General features: G+C 38.8%; 1 protein-coding gene across 3 annotated transcripts in view; it reads right to left on the bottom strand.

Annotated features, from left to right (window-relative positions):
• LOC106082814 (protein eva-1) overlaps positions 1-17,973 on the bottom strand; it is a 421,699-nt gene extending 403,726 nt beyond the window's left edge. The window contains exons 1-2 of one of the 3 annotated variants that reach the window (XM_059362193.1): positions 17,416-17,973; positions 16,519-17,133 (exon numbers count right to left, since the gene is read on the bottom strand). The gene's annotated coding sequence lies outside the window, so the exon portion shown is untranslated. Of the gene's footprint in view, positions 1-16,518 lie in introns of all 3 variants that reach the window. The other 2 variants (XM_059362192.1, XM_059362195.1) reach the window with 2 other exon arrangements.
• Positions 17,974-18,328: the final 355 nt, after the last annotated feature.

Below are 18,328 nucleotides of genomic sequence, written 5' to 3' on the forward strand. Positions count from 1 at the left end.
GACCTACACTAATAAGAAGTATTTGTGCAAAATTTCAAGCTGCTAGCTTTACTCCTTCGGAAGTTACCGTGCTTTCGACAGACAGACGGACGGACGGACGGACGGACGGACGGACAGACGGACGGACATGGCTAGATCGACATAAAATGTCACGACGATCAGGAATATATATACTTTATGGGGTCTCAGACGAATATTTCGAGTAGTTACAAAGAGAATGACGAAATTAGTATACCCCCCATCTTATGGTGGAGGGTATAAAAAGGCATTGAATTCTGCCAGGCCGAACTTTAGATCCCCGACTCCTCGGATATATATTGGGTTGCCCAAAAATTTTTTTAAAAGAAAGTAAATGCATTTTTAATAAAACTTAGATTGAACTTTAATCAAATATACTTTTTTAACATTTTTTTTCTAAAGCAAGCTAAAAGTAACAGCTGATAACTGACAGAAGAAAGAATGCAATTACAGAGTCACAAGCTGTGAAAAAATTTGTCAACGCCGACTATATGAAAAATCCGCAATTACTTTTTGGGCAACCCAATATGTTAATCACCTTTCGTCATGATAGGAAGAAACATACAGAATTTATAAACCCATGGCAACTATATCTAATATGGTCTGATCGCCACCATATTTAGGTATAGCTGCCATGGGTTCACAAATGCTGCATGTTTCTTTATATCATGACCAAAGGTTGTTAATGTACTCATTGTACCAAATTCATCGGTTAAAAAATGGTACTTTTATGGGCCTTAGAACATAAATCGCCAGATCACTATGTCAAATTTGAGCGAATTTCGAGTAATAAACATGCTTTTATTGAGCCAAGAACTTAAATCGGATGTTCGGTATAAATAAATTCAACTTTTATGGGCCTTAAATTTAAAATTGGGAGATCAATATATTTGGCTGCTACATTCCAATCTAGACCGATCTCGGCCGTATTGAACACTGATGTCAGGGAGACTTACACAACCCGTTATGCCAAATTTCAGCGAAATCGGACAATAAATACGCCTGTTATGGTACCAAGATATTAAATTTACAGATCGGTCTATATGGCAATTATATCGAAATATAAACCGATCTTAACCATACTCAGTACGAATGTGCAGGGGCCTAACTAGAACTTATTGTGCCACTTTTCATCGAAATCGGTTATTAAATTAATTTTTTATGGGGCTAAAACCTTTAATCGGGAGATCGGTATATATGGTAGCCATATCCAAATCTGGACCAATATGGGCCGCATTGAGCAGGGACATTTTACTGTCCCAAATTTCAGCGAAAACGGACAATATATGCGCCTTTTATGGGCCCAAGACCCTAAATCGAGAGATCGGTATATATGGCAGCTATATTGACCTATTTGAACAGTCCTAGCAAAGTTGTCGGAAGCCTAACAGAACGAAGAAAAATTGTGGCTGCCAGGGACTCAAGAAGTCAAATGGGGAAATCGGTTTATATGGGAGCCATATTAGGTTATAGACCGATTTGGACCGTACTTGACACAGTTGTTGAAAGTCATAACGGAACACCATATGTCAAATTTTAGCTAAATCGGACACAAATTGCGGCTTCCAGGGAGAGATTACATGGGAGCTATAGCAGGTTATAGACCTTTTTGGACAGTAATTGGCAAAGTTGTTGTAAGCCGTAATAGAACGAAGAAAAATTGTGGCTGTCAGGGGCTCAAGAAGTCAAATTGAGAGATCGGTTTATATGGGAGCTATATCAGGATATAGACCGATTTGGACCGTACTTGACACAGTGGTTGAAATTCATAACGGAACACTATGTGCAAAATTTTAGCTAAATCGGAAAAAATTGCTGCTTCCAGGAAGATATTATATGGGAGCTGTATCAGGTTATAAACCGATTGGGACAGTATTTGGCAAAGTTATTTGAAGTCATAGCAGCACACCGCATGGAAACTTGCAGTCAAATCTTAAAAAAATTGCGTCTTTCAGGGGCTCAAGAAGTTAACCCGGGAGATAGGTGTAAATGGGAGCTATATAAGGTTATAGACCGATTTGAACCGTCCTTGACAAAGTTGTTGGAAGCCGTAAAAGAACTAAGAACAAGTAAAAGCGTGCTAAGTTCGGCCGGGCCGAATCTTATATACCCTCCACCATGGATCGCATATGTCGAGTTCTTTTCCCGGCATCTCTTCCTAGGCACAAAAAGGATATAAGAAAAGATTTGCTCTGCTTTTAGAGCGATATCAAGATATGGTCCGGTTTGGACCACAATTAAATTATATGTTGGAGACCTGTGTAAAATGTCAGCCAATTCGAATAAGAATTGCGCCCTTTGTGGGCTCAAGAAGTAAAATAGAGAGATCGATTTATATGGGAGCTATATCAGGCTATAAACCGATTCAGACCATAATAAACACGTATGTTAATGGTCATGAGAGAATCCGTCGTACAAAATTTCATTCCAATCGGATAATAATTGCGACCTCTAGAGGCTCAAGAAGTCAAGATCCCAGATCGGTTTATATGGCAGCTATATCAGGTTATGGGCCAATTTGAACCATACTTGGCACAGTTGTTGGATATCATAACAAAATACTACGTGCCAAAATTCATTCAAAATTGGATAAGAATTGCGCCCTCTAGAGGCTCAAGAAGTCAAGTCCCCAATTCTGTTTATATGACAGCTATATCAGGTTATGGACCGATTTGAACCATACTTAGCACAGTTGTTGCATATCGTAACAAAACACGTCGTGCAAAAGTTCATTCCAATCGGATGAGAATTGCGCACTCTAGACGCTCAAGAAGTCAAGACCCCAGATCGGTTTATATGGCAGCTATATCAGGTTATGGACCGATTTGAACCATACTCGGCACAGTTGTTGGATATAATAACAAAACACGTCGTGCAAAATTTCATACCAATCGGATAAGAATTGCGCACTCTAGAGGCTCAAGAAGTCAAGACCCCAGATCGGTGTATATGGCAGCTATATCAAGTTATGAACCGATTTGAACCATACTTGGCACAGTTGTTGGATATAATAACAAAACACGTCGTGCAAGATTTCATTCCAATCGGATAAGAATTGTGCACTCTAGAGGCTCAAGAAGTCAAGACTCAAGATCGGTTTATATGGCAGCTATATCAGGTTATGGACCGATTTGAACCATACTTATCACAGTTGTTGGATGTCATAACAAAACACGTCGTGCAAAATTTCATCCCAATCGGATAAGAATTGTGCACTCTAGAGGCTCAAGAAGTCAAGACCCAAGATCGGTTTATATGGCAGCTATATCAAAACATGGACCGATATGGCCCATTTACAATACCAACCGACCTACACTAATAAGAAGTATTTGTGCAAAATTTCAAGTGTCTAGCTTTACTCCTTCGGAAGTTAGCGTGCTTTCGACAGACAGACGGACGGACGGACGGACAGACGGACGGACATGGCTAGATCGACATAAAATTTCACGACGATCAAGAATATATATACTTTATGGGGTATCAGACGAATATTTTGAGTAGTTACAAACAGAATGACGAAATTAGTATACCCCCCATCTTATGGTGGAGGGTATAAAATTTGTGCCTGTCAGGGACTCAAAAAGTCAAATTGGGAGATTGGTTAAACGGGAGCTATATTAGGTTATAGACCGATTTGGACCGTACTTGGCACAGTTGTTGAATAACGGAACACCATGTGAAAAATTTTAGCTAAATCGGACAAAAATTGCGGCTTCCACGGAGAGATTTTATGGGAGCTATATCAGGTTATAGACCGATTTGGACAGTATTTGGCAAAGTTTTTGGAAGTCATAGCTGATCACCGCATGGAAAATCAGCCAAATCGGACAAAAATTGTGGGTTCCAGGGGCTCTAGTGGTATCGGAAGATAGGTTTACATGGGAGCTACATCCAAATCTGAACTGCTATGACACATTTGCAGTCCCTCACGCCAAAATTTCAAAGAGTTCGACCGCTATCGTGATTTTGACAGAGAGACGGACGGACAGACATAGCTAGATCGACTCAGAATGTCGGGACGATCCAGAATATATATATACTTTATGAGCTCGCAGATCAACATTTTGAGGTGTTATAAATGGAATGACTAGATTGGTATACCCCCAAATCGGACCAAATTGCGGCTTGTAAGGGCTCAATACCAGACATGAACCAACTTAGGGGAGTGGTATTGGAAACAATTAAGGATTTTATAGCACGGTATTCCTAACTTCAAATTTTCTTTTTAGAGGTTACTTTATAGTTTTTAGAGCGCACAAAACCCTATTACTGGCTTAGATGTTTGTCCATAGTGGCATGGGGCGGGTTAATATCTGCACCCTCTTTTCAACCTAGCTTAACCTAACCTAACCTTAGGGCTCAATAAACCAAATCGGGGGTCGGTTTATATTGGAGCTATATCAGGTTATAGACAGATTTGGACCGTACTTGGCACGGTTTTTGGAAGTCATAACGTTAAACTACATGGAGAATTTCAGTTAAATCAGACAAATATTGTGGCTTAAGAAGTTTAATAGGGAGATCGGTTTATATGGGAGCCATATCAGGTTATAGACCGATTTGGATAGTCTTTGGCACAGTTATTGGAAGTCATAGCAAAACACCGCATGGAAAATTTCATCCAAATCAAACAAGAATTGTGACTTTCAGGGGCTCAAGAAGTCAGATCGGTTGATAGGTTTATATGGTAGCTTTATCCAAATCTGAACCAATGTGGCCCATTTGCAGTCCTTAACGACCTACATTAATATTAAGTTCTGGCATAATTTAAAAGCGTTCGACCGCTATCTTGATTTCGAGAGACAAACGGACGGATGGCCATGGCTAAATCGACTCAGAATGTCGAGACAAACCAGAATATATATACTTTGTGAACTCGCAGATCAATGTTTTGAGGTGTTTTAAATGGAATGACTAGATTGGTATACCCCCAACCTATGGTGGTGGATTTAATAACGCGTTATGTTCGCATTCTTTATAAAATTAAAGAGTAAATCAAAGAGGAGGAGTATGCGTGAAAGTGAGCAAAATTTAGAAATTTGGTAATTGAGAGTTTCCAAATTTCTACTGGAAGTTTTTTCCCGGCAGAAATTTGCAGCATCTATCGATGAAATCTAGCTGCCTAATTTAAACAAATAGCAACTGCTTAATATAAATATATAGCAATATTTAGAGCACAGCCTTTACGGCTGTTCTTGCTCTCCTGCAGTTTTTTACCGGAAAAGTATGCGAACAGACCTATAGGCTATTTTAACCCTGTACACTGTGTGCCATTAGGGAAGATGACTACACATTGTTAGAAAAGTGTGTTCAAAAGCACAGCTAGTATAGAGAGTTTAAGCCTTTTTCTCATCAGTATGCTTTTGTCGCCAGATGTGCTATCATTTATTTTATATGTTAGTCAGAGAACTGCATTGGGTGATTTTTCTCTGATTTACGGTATGGTTACAAAAATGAATTCTATGGTTGTATTGGGTATGTTGTGGGCATTTTCATAGCACACTACCAATATTGGCAATCGTATTAGTATGTTATGGGAGCATATTAACTATATCATTTTGTTTATAATATCTGCAAATTGTTAACATATATACACAAAACAAAATTAAATTTATTTTCAAAGATATTTGATTTAGTTTATTAATGAATTTAAATTCATTACGAGAATGATATTATTTAAAACAATATCGGTTTTGTAAAATCGCAAGTTTCCTAATTAACTTTCCATTAAAGAACAAGAAGCCAACTTGTCACATATCCATTCAAGTTTAAGCTCAATGCATGGCGCAGCGCTTTTTCGGGGAAAATTTTTTTCATATTCTCGTCTGGATTCGAACCCAGGCGTTCAGCGTCATAGGCGCATACCTCTGCTCCAATAACATTTGGGTATTAAAAACAATGCCAGTTTGGTAATAAATGCAATACCAAAAGTTACTTATCGTTTAATGTTTTTAACACATCCCCAAAATTGATTTTGGGCCTTAAAATTTGCTAAGTTCAATTAAAAAATGTCTTGCAAAGGCCCAAAATCATGCGCATGAAAAGAAACAAGTAAAAGCGTGCTAAGTTCGGCGGGCCGAATCTTGTATACCCTCAAATCTGATAAAAATTGTGCCCTCTGTCAACTCAAGAAGTCAAAATCCAAGCATCTATGATATTACTACCAAAATTATTTTATACGTTTACACCCCAAATAAACACTTCACATAACAACGATTATGCAAATTTTGGGCTTTTAGTGTGTTGATGTTGGGGTAAAATTGTATTATGAAAACACCCTCCAAATTCTAAAATGAAATTTTTAATTTTTCATAATGCAAAAGCACCCTTAAATTGGGGTCAATTTTCTTTTTCAATTTAGGGCGTATTTGGGTGGGATCATATTTGGATAAGCTGCCACATAGAGCGATCTTATGTTTATGATTTTTAACCCATTACATGTGGATTTTTTGCTCGATAAAAGTTATAATAGCATTTATATACAACAAAAAATACAAATTTTGCCCATGAACATTCCACTAAGGACCAGGGGCAAATTTCTCACATATCAATGAGTGCAATCAAATTCAAGTTTGTTTAAGCTCAATGATAAGGGGCCTCCCTATCATTGAGCATTTATATACATGCAAATAAATGTGAAACCCTGTGTCTCACGCTGCATTTGTCATTTAGGTCATCCAGTGACTAAAAGCATATGTCCTTGTATGACAAAAGTCTTGAATATTTTGTAAAATCTAATTGTAGCTTAACAAAATTTTTGTCGCCCATATATGACAATCGAAGTGTTCGTATAACGAAGGTTAACAAATTTCACCACGTTCTGCACTCAAAGCCTTTTAACCAAAAATAAAACTCGTGTTTAACGCAGTTTGAACGCTTGAATACCCTGCCTTATAGGATGGGGGTACGATAATCTAGTCATTCCATACGTAAAGCTTCAAAGTATTCTTGCTGAACAAAACCACAAACGTTTTTGTCACCTTTCCGTTCCGGTTTACGCATACGCAAAACGAAAGATTTTGTTTGAGTTATTTCTTACAAACTTTGCCACATTAAATTTTGAAAGCTAACTTTAATCAAATTTCTATCCAGTAAGAGGCACCTCCAGTGATGTCAAATCTAACAAGTGTAAGATTTGGAAAATATATGCAAAGCAATGTTTTGCGTTTAGCGAATTCGAAAACCGGAAGAGGCCTGATAAAATCAGAAGATGAGTTGGCTAGTATATCAAGTGACGAAATGTACGTGGTTTTGGCAGTTGATCTTATCGAAATTCTGGGTATGTCTGACCGTCCGGCTGATTGTCTGCCGAAATCACGATAGCATACAAATGAATATAACCGCTTGGCTGCTTGAGCGTCTAGAAGTCTAAATTTCCGTCCGATTTGACTGAAATTTTAAATGTAAAGTACACATATGCCCAACACACACACAAAATCCCATCCAGAAGTTCAATAAATAGGTATTGCCTCCATATAAAGAAAGCGATTTCCAAATGGCTTTTTGAAACTCTTACTTTCTTACTTTACTTCTATTGGCTATGACAGAATATTTGTTCCACTAGCCGAACGTAGAATAGCGTTCCAAGCGCCTTGATCTTCTGCGCTCATTCTAAAATCTCTGACACAAAGTTTCGAGGTGTTTCCCACCACTTGATCTTTCCATCGGGCTTTTGGTCTTCCCGGTTTGTGTGTACCACCGTGTTTGCCTTCAAAAGACTTCTTTGCTGGAGCTTCTTCATCCATTCTGACAACATGACCTAGCCAACGCAGCCGTTGTATTTTGATGCGTGTAACTATGCTACCGTCATCATACAGCTCATACAGCTCGTGGTTCATACGTCGCCTATATTCTCCATTAACGCAAACTAGTCCATATATTTTACGAATAATCTTTCTCTCAAATACTCCAATACTCTGCTTTCACAAGTACCCATGCTTCAGAACCATATTACAGCACGGGTAGTATCAGTGTCTTGTAAAGTGTAGTCTTCGTCTGTCGAGAGGTGGCCTTGTTTCTAAACTGCTTACTTAGTCCAAAGTAGCATCTGTTTGCCAGTATTATTCTTCGCTTAATCTCGAAACTGGTGTCATTCGTTTCGGTAACGGCGGTGCCAAGGTAGATAAAGTTACTGACTATCTCAAAGTTGTGGTTCCCAACTTTTTCCATTTTCTTTATCTACTCGGTTGTGCAAGGCTTTTTGGGAGTTGAAACCATCCAGTATGACAGTAGCATGTGTTCTCTTGCGATTAGTGTGCCATATCTATTCACATCTGCATCTCCTATAATCTTCTCCACCAGAATGTTAAAGAGATCACACGATAGGCTGTCTCCTTGTCTGAAACCTCGTTTGGCATTAAATGGTTCGGAGAGATTATTTCCTATTCTTACTGAGGAACGAGTATCAGCAAGTGCTGAAACTCTACAGTCCTAAATTTTAAAGCCCCCAAACATACCAAACACCGGATTTTATTTTTTAAGACCCCAAAACTGGGGTAGGCAAATATACGCATACACAATTGCATATCAATTATGGTGATGTAGATTGTGCAAAAAAGTGTAGAATTTTTCGACATGTTGCACTGAAATCGAAATTTTGTGTTCGTTAGTCCAAAACAAGTAAGAGCGTGCTAAGTTCGGCCGGGCCGAATCTTATAAACCCTCCACCATGGATCGCATCTATCGAGTTCTTTGCGCAGTACCTCTTTTTAGGCAAACAAAGAATAATGAATAAGGACGGAGGACGGAGGAGGAGGAGCTATATCAAGTGATAGTCCGATTCGGGGTTTAAGAAGCAAAATCGGGAGATCGTTTAAATGGGAGCTGCATCAAGCTATAGATCGATTCAGACTATATTGCACACGTATGTTTAAGACCATGGGAGAAGCCGTTGTTCAAATTTGTGCCAAATCGGATAAGAATTGCGCTCTCTAGAGGCTCAAGAATTCAAGATCCCAGATCAGTTTATATGGCAGCTATATCAGGTTATTGCCCGATTTGCGCCATACGTATCAGAGTTTTTGGAAGTCATATTAAAACACCTCATGCAAAATTTTAGCCATATCGGATGTGAATTGCGCCCTTTAGCGGCTCAATAAGTTAATTTCCAAGATCGGTTTATATGGCACCTGTACCAGGTTGTAGACCGATTTGGATCATACCTCTCACAAATGTTGGAAGTGATACCAAAACACCACGTGCAAAATTACAGCCAAATCGGATAAGAATTGTGCCTTCTAAAAGCTCAAAAATACAAGACACAAGATCGCTTTATATGGCAGCTATATCAGATTATGAACCGATTTGAGACATACTTAGAATAGTTGTTGGAAGTGATATCAAAGCACTACGTGAAAATTGTAATGGTGTTGCCTACAGAGAGTGGAAAAATGTTGCATCTCTGACACCGTGTCAAGTCTATGGTGGAGAATGTAGAAAATTCTCCATCCAAAGACGAGGACGATATTATGACCGAATTATTTGGTTGAAATGACAACATATGGACATGTTCGATTGAAAATGGAACTACTTAAAGGATTGCTATGTTCGGCCGGGCCGGATCTTGGGAACCCACCATCATGGATTCTGCAAAAATTAATACAAAATAAATTTAGTCGAAAGGCATGATTTTATTCTACATACCAAACTTCTATCAAACCAGCAAAAATTAAAGCTTCTAGGAACCGAACAAGGATGATCGAGAGACCAGACCGTTTTACATGGGAGCTATATCATGTTACAGACTGATTTGGACCGTATTTGGCACAGATGTTGGAAGTCGTAACAGAACATAGCATGCAAAATTTCAGGAAAATCATACAAAAATTTCGGCTTGTAGGGCCGTACTAAACAGAGTTGCTGGAAGTAATAACAAAACACTACATGCTCAATTTCGGCCAAATCGGATGTAAATTGCGGCTTCCATGGGCTCAATAAATTAAATCGGCAGATGGATTTATATGGGGGCTATATCAGGTTATAGACCGATTTGGACCATACTAAGCAGAGTTGGAAGTTGTAACAGAACACTATATTAAAAATTTCAGCCAAAATTGCGGCTTCCAAGAGCTCACGAAGTCAAATCGGAAGACCGGTTTATATGGGAGCTATATCAGGTTACAGACTTATTCGGACCTTACTAAGTCTGTAACACAACGTGCAAAAATTCATAAAAATTGTGGCTTACCGGGGCTCAAGAATTCTAATCGGAAGATCGGTTTATATGGGAGTTATGGGTAAATCTTAACCGAAATGGCCCATTTGCAATCCCCAACGACTTACATCAATATTAAGTATCTTTGGAAAATTTCAGGCGGCTAGCTTTACGCTTTACTTTATGGGGTGTTAGACTAATATTTCGAGGTGTTATAAACAGAATGACTAGATTAATATACCCCCGACTTATGGGTTGGGGCGACACTTCCAAAATGTCCCGTGTAGGTGTAACATTGGAGTAACATTTTTTTCAGAATCGAAATCACCATAAGTGCGTGCACAAGCGTATGTGATTGGAAATATTGTGCGCTGGCGTTAGTGTGCCTGCCACGTACTGCCCTAAGAACATCAAGCGTTATCCGATTTTATTGCTAGAAAATATTTCGACTAGAAACTAAGCTTATATTTATTTGGGATGTTTAGTCTCGATTAGCTAAGCGGCTGTCTTATCGCCGCTTACTTTCGCCATTTATTAAAATATATGGTGTCATCATTAAATTTGAATGAGCAAACTAAAAGAGGATTTTAGGATATTGATGAAATCACATTTATGAACTCCGACAAACATTTATTTAAAATTAAAATGACTTATTTTGTTAGCTTTGTTCACTATTTCGGATGTGCGTCGGCGCTGCTAACGTTAAAGTACAAATCATTTAGCGGGAAGAGTGTTTTATTTATCCATAAAGAGTGGTACTATATTCGCTTTAATTGATATTTTTTGAATTGTGAAGCAAAAAACTTTCTGATTTCATTCAGAAGGACATTTTCTCATTACTAATGAACAAAACTTCATAAAAGTATTATTACAAATCGGATGAAAATTGAGGCTTCAAAGGGCTCGAGAAGTCAAATCGGGGGACCGGTTCATATGGGGGCAATATCTGTATGTGGACCGATTTGGATCATAATTGACATGGATGTTGGAAGCCATAACTCAAGAGGGGACTATATGCAAATCTGAACCGATATGGCTTATTGCAATCCCCATGGATCTACATCAAAATTTTAAGAGGCTAGCTTTACGCGTTCGACCGCTGTCGTGATTTCGCCAGACGGTCGGCCGGACATAGCTATATCGACTCATAATGTCGAGGCGATCAAGAATATATATATACTTTATGGGGTCCTAGGTCAATATTTCGAGGGATTACAAACGAAATAACAAGGCTAGTATACCCCATCCTATGATGGTAGGTATAAAACAGAATATGTGAGAGGTCGACCTTCCACTAACAACCCCAAATAACATAAGTCACTGCGTCAAATTTTAACGAAATCGGATAATAAATGCGTTTTTTATAGGGCCAAGATTTTAAAACGAGAGATCGTTTTATATGGCACCTATAACGAATTCTAGAGCGATCTGGACCAAATTAAACAAGGATATTGTAATCATCCTATTTTATAATAACTCCACTACTATATCCGTAGTTATATCTACATCATATTTTATTCAGGTCCCTAGAACTCATATATAAGTCACATTTTCAGACAATAAAACAGCTTTTTATGGGATTAAGACCCTAAGTTGGAAGATCGGTCTATATGACAGCTATATCTATATAGTCTGATCTGACTCATATTTGGGTCGGATGTCGGGAAACTCATAACAACTCACTATTTCAAATCGGGCAATTAATAAAGCTTTTATGAGCTTCAGCATATCGGTCTATATGATATATTCAGCATGTTGGTATATATGACAGCTATATCTTAATACAGTTCGATCTTAACCATATTTGGGTCATATGGCGAGTGGCTTTAAACAACTCACTGATTCAAATTTTAGAGAAATTGAGTAATAAATGCAGCTTTTATGGGTTCCACACCATAACGTTGGATGTAGGCAGGCTTAAAATAACTTACTGTTTCAAATTTCAATGAAATCGGGTAACAAATGCAGTTTTATGGGCATTAGACCCTTAACCTGCAGATCGGTCTATATGGCAGCTATATCTAAATATAGTCCGATCTGAACTATATTTGAGACAGATGTCGGAAGGCCCAAACATACTCACTGATTCAAATGTCATCGAAATCGGAAAAAATAAAGCATTTATGGGCCTTAGACCCTTTACCGGCAGATCGCAGCTATATCCAAATATGGTCCGACTTGGCCCATTCAAGAACTAAACCAGCGTGCATCAAAATGACTTATCTGTGCCAAATTTCAGCTCAATATATTAATTTTTGAAGACTGTAGAGTGATTACAATAGACGGACGGACCGACTCACTGGCATCGTTAAATCGTCTTAGAATTTTACGACAATCCGAAATATATACACTTTGTAGAGTCGGAAATTTACATTTCGATGTGCTGCAAACGGAATGGCTAAATGAATATACCCCTATCCTATTGTGGTGGGTATAAAAACAGAAGATTTAATATATAACTTTTTAGAGTAATTTTTATACCCACCACCGATGGATGGGGGTATTTTCATTTTGTCATTCCGTTTGCAACACATCGAAATATCCATTTCCGACCTTATAAAGTACATATATTCTTGATCAGCGTAAAAATCTAAGACGATCTAGCCATGTCCGTCCGTCTGTCTGTTGAAATCACGCTATAGCCTTTTGAAAATAGTGATATTTAGGTGAAAATTTGCACAGAATCTTTCTTTGTCCATAGGCAGGTTAAGTTCGAAGATGGGCTATATCGGACTATATCTTCATATAGCCCCCATATAGACCGATCCGCCGATTTAGGGTCTTAGGCCCATAAAAGCCACATTTATAATCAGATTTTGGAGCAGTGAGTTGCGCTAGGCCACTCAACATCCTCCCTCAATTTGGCCCAGATCGGTCCAGATTTGGGTATAGCTGCCATATAGACCGATCTCTCGATTAAAGGTCTTGGGCCCATAAAAGGCGCATTTATTGTCCGATGTCGCCGATGTATGGGACAGTGAGTTTTGTTAGGCCCTTAGACATCCTTCTCCAATTTGGCCCGATCGGTTCAAATTTGGATATAGCTGCCATATAGACCGATCTCTCCATTTAAGGCTTTGGGCCCATAAAAGGCACATTTATTGTCCGATGTCGACGAAATTTATGACAGTGAGTTAAGTTATGCCCCTCGATATACCTCTGCAATATGGCACAGATCGCTTCATATTTGGATACAGCTGCCATATAGACCTATCTCTCGATTTAAGGTTTTGAGCCCATAAAAGGCGCATTTATTGTCCGATGTCGCTGATATTTGCGACAGTGAGTTGTGTTAGGCCCTTTGACATCATTCTTCAATTTGGCTCAGATCGATTTAAATTTGAATATAGCAACCATATAGACCGATCTCTAGATTTAAGGTTTTGGGCCAATAAAAGGCGCATTTATTGCCCGATGTCGCCAAAATTTGGGATAGTCAGTTGTGTTGGACCCTTTGACATTCTTCTTCAATTTGGCTTAGATCTGTTTAAATTTGGATATAGCTGCCATATAGACCGATCTCTCGATTTAAGGTTTTGGGGCCATAAAAGGCGCATTTATTGTCCGATTTCGCCAAAATTTGGGACAGTGAGTTGTGTTAGGCTCTTCGAAATTTTTCTGCAACTTGGCTCAAAACGGTCCGGATTTGGATATAGCTGCAATAAAGACCGATATCTCGATTTAAAATCTTGGCCACATAAAAAGCGCATTTATAATCAAATTTCACTGAAATTTGACACAGTGAATTATGTTAGGCTTTTCGACATTCGTGTCATATATATTTCAGATCACTTTAGTTGTAGATATACCTATTAAAAAGATCAATATTTTTTTATGCACAATTGAACAATGACTTGCACTTATTAGTATTTGGTCCAAATCGGAATATATTTCGATACAGCTCCCAAGGAAAGGTGTTTTACATATATACCCGAGGTGGTGGGTATCCAAAGTTCGGCCCAGCCGAACTTAACGCCGTTTTGCTTGTTCCTTATTTAGAGTAAAGCCAATTTTGTACCTTTTGAAAAAAGCTGATAATTTTTGCCGTTTACATAAAAAAATACTGCTTTCCCATTTTCAGCAGACTTTCTTTTGGCACACTTAATTTCATGGTAATTTCACTAGCAAATTTGTAAGTCAAGACGCAACCGTAAAAGCTAAAAGTTCAGGTTACAAATGTAAGTAAATATATGTCCTGTGTATTGGCACAGTGGAGCCTAGGTGGGCTTTGTATATTAATACTATATATATTGGGTTGGTCTTTGTATATCAATACTATATATATTGGGTTGAACTTTAATCAAATATACTTTTTTTACACTTTTTTTCTAAAGCAAGCTAAAAGTAACAGCTGATAACTGACAGAAGAAAGAATGCAATTACAGAGTCACAAGCTGTGAAAAAATATGTCAACGCCGACTATATGAAAAATGCGCAATTACTTTTTGGGCAACCCAATACTATAAATTTTTAACATAATCAAGGGTGGTGGTTACCAAAGATTCGGCCCGGCCGACCGTAGTACGTTTTTACTTGTTACACCCTGCCACTACTGTGGAACAGGGTATTATAACTTAATGCATTTGTTTGTAACACCCTGAAGGAAGAGGGAGTCTATCTCCCTCTCCCTGGAAAGTGTACGCATCGACACCGAATCACTTTCTTGTTCGATTAATATGTCCTTGTGTCTGTCCATGCTTATTTAGCAAAGGCATATTTTTTTGCCTAGAGCCTATTTATATTGGAAGAAATCCGTTGAGGTTTGGACATAGCTCCCATAAAAATGTTCATCCGATTTGGATTAATATTGCCATAAAATCATGAACGCTTGGTTTCGAATACGGACGAGAACACAAGAACAATTTTTCAGCGGTGGTTATCCCCTCCTAATACTGGCGACATTTGTGAAGTACTATGTCATGTTAACATTTCTCTCCTAATAGGTATTGCTATGGATTTGCACGAAATTTTGCACGCGGTGTTTTGGTGTCATTTCCAACAACTGCGCTTAGTATGGCTCAAATCGGTAATTAACCTGATATAGCTGCCATATAAACCGATCCGGGATCTTGATTTCTGCAGCCTCTAGCCGGCGCAATTCTCATCCGATTTGGCACAAATTTTGTACAACGGCTTCTCTCATGACCTTCAACCTACGTTTCTAATATGGTCTGAATCGATTCATAGCTTGATACAGCTCCCATATAAACCGATCTCCCGATTTTGCTTCTTGAGCCCCTACAAGGTGCAATTCTTATCCGAATGGACTGAAATATTACACAATGACTTCTGCAATGTTCAGCATTCAATTCATTTATGGTCCGAATCAGACTATAACTTGATATAGCTCCACGAGCATAACTGTTCTTATTCATTATTCTTTGTTTGCCTTAAAAGAGATACCGCGTAAAAAACTCGACAAATGCGAGGGTATATAAGATTCGGCCCGGCCGAACTTAGCACGCTCTTCCTTCTTTTTATTTGGACGAATCACAACATGTGTGCATGCAATTCCGATCCCTACTCATAAGTATCCTCAACCCATATGTTCTGGCTGTTTACAGAAGGCTCTGTTTTTCCCCTTATTGTAGAATTCAAATACAATTTTCATTGAAAGTTCCATTTCCTCTCGATAAAACAGATACTTATGGTCTACATATTTGAAACTCTGCATTTAATTTGGTTTTGTATGATTCTAGCTTATATCCAATGTATACTAATTAGGCTTTCGTATGCATGGTATAAATCGAATCATAGCGATACCAATCAGAATTTTTCTACATCTGCCATACATTGGAATTCCTAATCAAATACGTTTTATGTATCCCATAAATAAAATACCAAATTCAAATTGTTATTGTACTCCGCCGCAAGCAAATGAATGCCACAAAATTAGCATTGCCTGAGTGTGCAAATTTGGTTTTGGAGTAAAGCCAATGGCGAAATGTGATTTTAATATTTCGCATTGACTCGCGCTCTTCACGGAATGCCCGATTTTTGGGTTCTCCTCACAACATTGTTGTTAGTTGTATACACCATGATGATAGTTAATTTGACTAGTTTTCGGAAATTTGTGCGGAATTTTTCAATTTCCGTTCGGTATGAGAAAATTCCACAATATAGCAAGCAAGCATGGAACGCTGCCACCCATTGTCATTTGATAGTGGGCATCTGTAAAGGCAACAAACACTAATGGTCCAAATAAAATGACATTTTGTGGTAAGAGCAGCCATGACCGCAAGCCCACCAACTTGAGTACCTATATATGTTATCCCGGCACGGATCTGTGTGAGAAGACATTTCATCTAATTTGAATTTGTTATTAAAGGTTATACAAGTTAGATTACCATTTAGTTCTGCTTTGGCCAAAGGCCGCTTAACAATATTTTCTCTGGCTCAAATGTATCCTCTTGCTGTTATCTGTGTGAGCTCCACTCCTTTCTACGTTGCTTGACTTGATTGTTTTGAGCCCTCTTGTGGGGGAGGGGTAAGTCAAATCGGAATGCCGCTTGTGACCGAGCATGTGCGTGTCGGATGGGTTGATGGTGGGATCATCAGTCAGACAGGCTGGCACGCCACTTGACAAACACGAGTAGATTTTCACTTTCGCACTGAATTTTATCACTGTTAATTTTTTCCTTTTATCGTGTACTTTACGGCAATTTATCACCGATTCTGTTTCGCAAATAATCAACATGAAATTTTTCCCTTGGGTACGTGGTTGTCGTTGTTTTTGCAGCTATTACTTTTGTCGCTGTGGCAGTATAAACACTTCATCTCCATCTCCATCGTCATCATCATTGCGACCGACATTATTATTATCATTTCGTAGTTGTTCTTTCCTTGTTTGTTGTCGAAATCGTCCTGGGCTACACTAAACCTTCGCTCTCGATGTGCTCCTCGCTAGCGCTCCAAATATTCAAATATCAACAGAAAGAAATATTTTCACTGCTTTTTTATCACTGTGATAATATTTGCGTAACAAATTGTATATTTATGTGAGTAAATTATGAATTCTTATGTTATCCTTAAATTCGACATGACATTTAGTGTCACGGTATTGCAGTAGCACACACAACCTTCACTTTTGATTGATTCCGTATGTGATTGTGATTGGGGGAAAGGCAACAAGAAGAGAATCAAGTAACGAACAGACACACTCATGCATACAACTAGAAGCACATCTGGAATAGAATGCAGGGAGACTGAGACTGACAACACTTAAGGATTGATGGGATACGAACTTATCCAATCTGCAAGTGATAATCACAACTTAAAACATTTGAAATCGTTTTGTCGATTTTGTCACACCACCACAACCGCGTATCTATTCACATCGTTTTGCAAGCCGTAACTTTTGAGGTCGTTAGCTTCACTCGGCTAAGAAGGCGGGGGATTTGCATAAATCGTTTAAGCGATTCCACACAATTACTTTCGCACTAGCGATCGGCCCCCACACTTGCACTCACGCATACCCGTACGCTCACTTGCACTTGCACAACTTAAGTGACATACATACATGCAGCAAACATATGGATGCACATCCACACAGCAGCCAGCATGAACAAATTTTTTTTTGTATCAAAACTGCTGTGACAAGTGGGTCTTTTTTCGCTTCAGCGTACAATTTGCAAATAGTGTCAAGTCGTCACGAACCCGCGCGCACCGCATTTGCTAGAGCACCACTCACGACGGCCTTGATACGTGTCAACAGCATCTGTGCTTTGTGGTCACAGTGTTGTTTAAGTGTTTCGCCAAACCAAAGGCTGAGATTTACTCGAAATTACTTTGCTATTCGCACTCACACAATCGCGATTTGCTCACGAGCTCCGGAATATATTTTCATTTTGATGTTTCACAGTAAATCTTTCATTTTCTTCTCGCTCCGTTTAATGGACTTTTTATTGTTATTTATTGAAAATGGGTAATAAATAGTAACAGATTCACAACAAGCGCGCGCTGCGCTGAGAGCGGTGCCTTTTGTCTGGGGTTTGGCTTTATGTCCGACGTCACGATGTCAACGTATCCAAGGAGCCCGTTTGACTAAAGGCGCCACCATTAGCTCGACACCAAAATACCCGCACTGAGTGTTGTTCAAAGAGTTCGCCGTTGATGTGCAGCGATGGCATATGCCCACATATCCGTTGTCAGGTACGC

The sequence above is a fragment of the Stomoxys calcitrans genome, chromosome 2 (genome assembly GCF_963082655.1).
Source record: "Stomoxys calcitrans chromosome 2, idStoCalc2.1, whole genome shotgun sequence".
Taxonomy (NCBI): Eukaryota; Metazoa; Arthropoda; class Insecta; order Diptera; family Muscidae; genus Stomoxys; species Stomoxys calcitrans.